This window comes from Scleropages formosus, chromosome 20, assembly GCF_900964775.1.
Source record: "Scleropages formosus chromosome 20, fSclFor1.1, whole genome shotgun sequence".
NCBI lineage: Eukaryota > Metazoa > Chordata > Actinopteri > Osteoglossiformes > Osteoglossidae > Scleropages > Scleropages formosus.
In genome coordinates, this window is record NC_041825.1 from 22,863,448 (window position 1) to 22,870,559 (window position 7,112).

General features: G+C 42.6%; 1 pseudogene; it reads left to right on the forward strand.

Annotated features, from left to right (window-relative positions):
- Positions 1-281: 281 nt before the first annotated feature.
- On the forward strand, positions 282-1,146 carry LOC108939778 (myoglobin-like; annotated as a pseudogene).
- Positions 1,147-7,112: the final 5,966 nt, after the last annotated feature.

Genomic DNA, 7,112 nt, shown 5'->3' on the forward strand with positions numbered 1-7,112 from the left:
GTGAGCCCTCTTGGAGCTGGATGCCACATGCCTTTCTCCTGGCCCACGCAGCGCTCAATTCACCTCAGCCTCCCTGGTAAACTGAGCTCGCAGCAGTCATGCATCTGAGCCATCCTGTGTACAAACCCCAGGACCAGTCCTGTTACAGCTGTTTCACTCTGACTACCTCGAATCAGCTGTTGGGATTCTTTCTTGTCTCTGGTACCACTCTGGTCTAAATATTCACCTATTGTGTCATTGTGCTTTCTGAACACATGGTAACTCCTATTTCTTGCTTTCAGATGGCAGACTTTAATCAAGTTCTGAAATGCTGGGATGCTGTTCAGGTAGACTATAATGGAATGGGAAGGGCGGTTCTGCTCCGGTCAGTGAATGGAATTCCACTTTGTTTCAAAGTCTTGCCCAACCAGGGAGGTTTTTTTGCTTAGTTACACCTTTCTCACTTCCTTTCATCTGTGATGGTGGCCGAGAAACCAAAGCTTCTAATTGTATACTAAGCTTCATTTTGTCACTCCAGTCTGTTCCATGACTACACAGAAACCCAGAGGCTGCTCCACAAGTTTCTGACAGCCCAACAGAATGAGCTTGTCACCAACCCAGCAGTAGCAGCCCATGGGGCATTGGTGCTGAAGAAGCTAGGTGACCTGCTGAAGGCCCAGGGGTAGCATTCATCAGTCCTGAAGCCCTTGGTTGACATCCATGCCAACAGTCACAGGACTGGTATTGAAAACTTCAAGGTGAGGATTCTCACATGACCACCACTACCCAACCCCCCCATGCAGTCTCTGGCACTTCATGTGGAAGAAGCATGGAAACATCACCTTGCCAACAATTTCATGGAAATGCTTTGTTTTCCTTTCTCAGTGTGATCACTTTCCACATTTAGGTCACAACACCAATTTGTACAATATTACACTGCTTACAGTGATGGTAACTTGTGATGGTACACTGACTCCTATGAACTGTGTGGTTTTGCCACTGACCTCCCTCTGCCTGCATTTCCCCTCCCAGCCGCTTTCGGACGCCACGGTGAAGGTCATGGGAGAGAAGGTAGGACTGGAAGCAGATGACCAAGCATCCATGAGGAAGGTTATGGATGTGACTGTTACTGAAATAGATGGCTACTACAAGAAGTTTGGTTTCTAGGGATAAACAGTGCCCTAGTAGCTGAAATTACCGTTGTGATAACTAATGGGAGCTTTAACTTCATTAGGGATTTCAGTTGCAATAGAGTATGTAATCTCTGTAACTCTGACACAATGACAATTCATTCTACTGTAATACATTTCAGTTTTAGTATGTTGTTTTTGGATGAATACAGTTTAGTGAATTGATATTAAGAAATCTGATTAGAGAGAAAGCCATAATTTAAAGGGGTAACAAAATGTTTTTTTGTCCTGTCCTAAAAGAGACTTAAATCACAACTTGCAACTATTACTTTTGCTGACTTTGTAATGTACTGTGATTCCTGACACCAGCTATTTTATTTTATTGCGGTGTATTCTGTTACAGTGTCACAGTTGCTATTAAAGAAAAAATGCATTGGTTTACAAAAAAAACAAGTGTCTGTCTGTTCTTCCTCCATCCTGTAAAGTGTATTTTTAGAGCGATCCTTACTGGTCACAGGGCAAAGTAAAAACATGAGCGCTGGAAAAAGAAGCAATATCAGTTATTGGTGAAAATGGACTCATTTCTTGTCTGACCAGCTTATTGGTAGTAATAGTGTAATGGTTAGAGCTGCTGAATTTGGACCCAAAGGTCACAAGTTTGAATCCCAGCTATAGTACCCTGGAGCAACACACACACACACACACTGGCCAAAGCTACTTGCCCTGAGTGGGGTTGTGGTGAACCAGAGTCTAGCCTGGCAGCACAGGGCTGGTAGGGGAGGGGACACACCCAGGACAGGATGCCAGTCTGTCACAAGGTATCCCAAGCAGAACTCAAGCCCCAGACCCACCAGAGAGCAGGACCCAGCCAAAACTGCTGGGCCACCGCACCCCGCCTCAAAGCAATGAAACATTAACATTAGGGGCAGCTGATAGTGTAATGGTTAGTGCTGCTGTCTTTGGACCCCCAGATTGCAGGTTCAGTCCCCACCTCTGGCTGTAGTACCCTTGAATAAGGTACTTACTCTAAATTGCTCCAGTAAAACTATCTAGTTGTCTAAAGGAATAAACAACTGTGACCTTAACAGTGTAAGTTTTTGGAGAAACATGTCAGCTAAGTGAATAAATGTAATATTTCAAGTTCCCCTGACTGACAACAATGCCATAAAGTCAGTTGTAAAGTAACACTTTGTTTTTTTCTTAACCCTACCAACTTTCTATGTAGTGTAAAACGATGCCACCTGACTGCTTAATCTACAAAGGTCCAGAGGGTTTCATGATTATTTACTCTTCAGTTAACTGAGCTATGATATAAATCCACGTTTAAATACAGTAATGAAGCTGATCACACACTACTTTAATGCATTACTATGCTAAAGTGGATAGTTTCCTTAGCTGTGATGCAGCCAAGAGCCTAGGTATCGTGATGGAATTAAGGGGTCATGACTGACTGCAGCTAAAGAAGAGTATTAAGCTAATTCATGATTAATGATTTGCTCTTAGGAACGTATCTAGCAAGTGCACTACCCAGTTTCATTTTCTTCTTACCAGTGCTCTCCAGCTATAGAGTTTTATGTGATATATTCTGGTCCTCACCTTTCCTGCCATCTTTTCTTATTCTTATTTTATTATTTCCAGTTGCAGGCCAACTGTATGCTCATCAGAGCACAATCTTCAGAAGCTCTGAAGGTTGTATCACATGGCGCCTTGGAAACTTGACATACAACTTAATGTTGGCCTTTCCCATAAGTGCCTTCTGTCTGGTAACTCCTAAATCTCTCTAGTGTTGAAGACTTTGTTGGTCCCAAGACGATATTTCCTGTTTCAGCCGATGCTCTGTGGTTCCCTTGGGGCTATAGTTGGCCTTTTAGTCTTTTGCCTTCCTTAGATGCTTGCTGAGTTTGGTGGGAAAACCTGATCTCAGTAGTGACTGGATTCTGTTGGAGTGTTACCATTTTGCTGCAGCTGACTTCACAATGTTCCAAGAAAGAATAAATGGTTTACTATTCTATTGACAACTTCCAACTGCCTCTGAACAGTTTCACTTTGATTTCCAAAGGCAGCTCATTGATCTTCCTGAGAGCATAACCGATCTGATGTGCTTTTTCAGTTGGGACCTCACAAGGTCAGTAGTATTTATTCTTAGCAAACTCTAAATCAATGCAAGTGTACTTTATCTTAAATTCTAGTGTGATCATAGAAATGTAATATTTCTCATCCAATTTCGATTATTGCAAAGGGGCAATGACTTATCAAGTGATTTTATGCATTTTTGCTAACTATGCAAATTTTTTTAATTTACTTCACTAAATTTTTTAATTATGGAATTATCGATAGATCCTCCTTGATCTGTCTGCAGCATTCGACGCTGTCAACCACCAGATTCTACTCTCCTCTCTTAGTCAGCTTGGGATCAAAGGAGTGGCGATAAGATGATTTGAGTCCTACCTATCTGACACATCCTATCAAGTGGTCTAGCAGGGCTCCCGTTCTTCTCCTCTGCCTCTCTCAACTGGTGTCCCGCAGGGCTCGGTACTGGGTCCTCTTCTCTTCTCGATCTATACCTCTTACCTCGGCCCGGTCATAGCCTCCCATGGATTTCAATACCACTGCTACACTGATGATACCCAGCTCTTCCTCTCATTTCCACCTGGAGCATCAGACATTTTTGCACGCATTGCTGCCTGCCTGTCAAACATCTCTGCTTCGATGTCTGATTATTACCTCCAATTCAACCTCTCCAAAACAGAGATTCTTCATCTCCCAGCTGGCCTGTCCTCCTGTCATGATCTATTGATCAAACTGGACAACTCACTCATCTTGCCTACCTCCTCAGCTAAGAGTCTCGCAGTGACATTGACTCAAGTCTATCTTTGTCTCGTAGGGGGTGCGGTAGCGCAGTGGGTTGGACCGGGTCCTGCTCTCTGGTGGGTCTAGGGTTTGAATCCTGCTTGGGATGCCTTGTGATGGACTGGCATCCTGTCCTGGGTGTGTCCCCTCCCCCTCCAGCCTTATGCCCTGAGTTGCTAGGTTAGGCTCTGGTTCCCCGTGACCCTGTATGGGACTAGCGGTTCAGAAAATGTGTGTGTGTGTGTGTGTGTGTGTGTGTGTCTTTGTCTCAGCACATCCAAGCCACAACCTGGACCTGCGGATACATCCTGCATAACATCTTCAGGATCTGTCCTTACTGCACAACTACTTGTCCAGGCCATGGTGACATCCTGTCTGGACTACTGCAACTCTCCTGTGTGGCCTTCCCGCTACTGCCATGTATCTCCCCTACTCAGATCTCTGCACTGGCTTCCTATAGCTGCCCAGATCAAATTCAAGACCCTGGGTATTGCCTACAAATGCATCAGTAGAACTGCTCCCAGCTATTTACAAGACTTGATCAACTGCTACACCCCAGCCAGACCACTTTGCTCATCTATTTCTGCTCGCTTGATGGTACCACACACAAAAATTAAAGCGTGGAGGTTCTCAGTTCTGCCTCCGTTGTGGTGAAATGACCTCCCCCTCTCACTCAGAACTGCAGAAACTCTGAAAAAAAAAGTGGAAAGAAACAAAGTACGCTTACTTAAGGCTCACATGTCTGCAACTGTCTCTCTTTCTTCTAATGTAATGCACAAATTGTATTTTCTCTGAGACGTACGTCACTTTGGAGAAAAGCGTTTGCTAAATGAATAAATAATGTAAAAATGATCCTGTTTAATTTGACATTGCAAACACAGTGAAACTAGACACAGAGATGAGAACTTTTGAAGGTGTTATATTCTACTCTCATGATTGTGATGTCTTTTCTCTTGTCGGTCAGCAGGGGGTGATTACATCACAGATGTTGCATGCCTGTCTGCACCCTCTCAGTAGCAGTTGTACCTGCAGCAGTGCATCATCCCAATGTACCATCCCATAGCACCACCACTGAGTTAACCACAAAGATCACTGCAGCTGCAGACTTCACTGAGTGAGTGACTGCTTCTTCTGGCAACTGTTAGAGACTGATCTTTAACTGTCCCCTCCACTTCTACTGAACGCTAGTCTGATCTCTCACCCGTTCCCTTCAGTCCCCATTATTTGTCTGTTTGGCTGTATTCACTCCCCTTACCACACGTTTCCTCATTATGTAACAATTCCCTTTCCCTCTTTATGAAACCTGATATATTTCCCCAATAGGCACAGGCCACGTGTCCCCCTTAAGATGGCTTGCTGTCAATGTTTAACTTCTATAGGTAATGATTTACCCTGCAGGAAAGTAACTCAATGCTAGAAGGTCTGAAGTCAAATCACGAAAGCGACACACTTTGAATCCCTCATTACACATATAGGTACAGCACAAACGCAACCTGCTTGTTCATTACAGTGTTCAGGATGCTCATGGGTACCAATATAGGACATTAATTATTAGAGCAGGAGGCACTGTACTCAAACTATTTGTTCTCATAAAAAGTCACATCAATCTCCCTTTTAAAAATGAAGACCTTGTTTTGGTAGTAAGTCTCATAATGTTTTTTTCATTTGTAATCTGCTTTTAAAATTTAAAACTTTAGCAGGAAAGCTCAGATTTCGACCATTAACCTATAGTTCTGATGCTATGAGTTCGATGAACATTTGGGAAAATGTCAGTTGTGGACCTAATGGTAAGAAAGATATGCTATTGTCCTATAAGCACATTGCAGTGCTGTTATGACATTGGCTGTAAGAAAGTTACCCAGCAGCTGGAGGCGGTGATTGAAAAAATTACTGAGAAAAGTGAAGGGAAAGGAGGAATTGAATTAAAGAGGAAGTGTGAGACAGGAGACAGAGACATTTACATTTACATGTATTCATTTATCAGATGCTTTTCTCCAAAGCGACGTACATCTCATAGAAAATACAATGTGTACATTACATTAGGAGAAAGAGAGACTTAGAAACAGACATGTGATACTTAAGTGCAGTTTGTTTCTTTCCACCATATGAAAGAATGTTCATCACACGAGTAGCTGCATAAAACTTAATCCGAATATCGACAATTCCTAATCACATTCCTAATGTTTTTTTGAGCATTTACATTACATTACATGAGTAGCTGCATGAAAGTTTATCGTTGTTAAATAGTTATGTTCTTAAAGTTATAGTGTATGAACATTTACACATTAACATGAACTTAAGAGATCATGGGAGAAATGAGTCCAGGAGATGTGAGTTTTAAGACCCTTTTTAAATGTAGAGAGAGATTCAGCAGTTCTGAGTGAGAGGGGGAGGTCGTTCCACCTCATTGGAGCCAGAACCGAAAACCTTTGTGCTTTCAGACCGAAAACCATTGTATGTTTAACCTTTGCGGAGAGTTTCCTGACTTGTGAGAACTTCAACAGAATCTCCAGTAAAGTTTTTCTGGCCTTTTCCTCTCAGAGATAGCATGACAGGCCTGCACATATCTCTGATCATTGTTGCTGCTTGTGTAAATCATTGTGTAACATTATTTTTGTTATGAAGTCCAAGGCCTGTTTGTGTTGGACTGACATCCTCTTTAATTGCACTCTTCCAGTCCAACCCCAAAACAATGACGGTGTTAATAGCATCTGTGGAAACATCTTGATTCTTTTCTCTGACATTCCGGTAGCAAGTAGTTTTATAGTGATGGATTGAGCAACAAAGTGTAGTGCACAGGATCGGTGACATAAAAGGAAAGAAAATGGGAGCAAAATGGAGATGGATAATTTGAAGAGACACATTGTCTCAAGACAAAGATGTGTCAGAGCTCTGCAGCGGTGTCACTGAAACAGGACGAAAAAGAAAAAAAGCATCCCTATCTCAGACGGATAGGAAAATAAAATGTCACGCAACATAAAACTGCAAGACAGTGAAATGAGGATAAGACAGTAAGAGATGGTAAAGATACCAAGGAGGAAGCATAAGAGGTGGAGTTTGTACAGTGAGACAATACAGTAGGAAGGAGGGAAATAGACTGATAGGTGGGATGTAATACATGAGTGAGGCTGAGTGGGTATATAAAGTAATGTT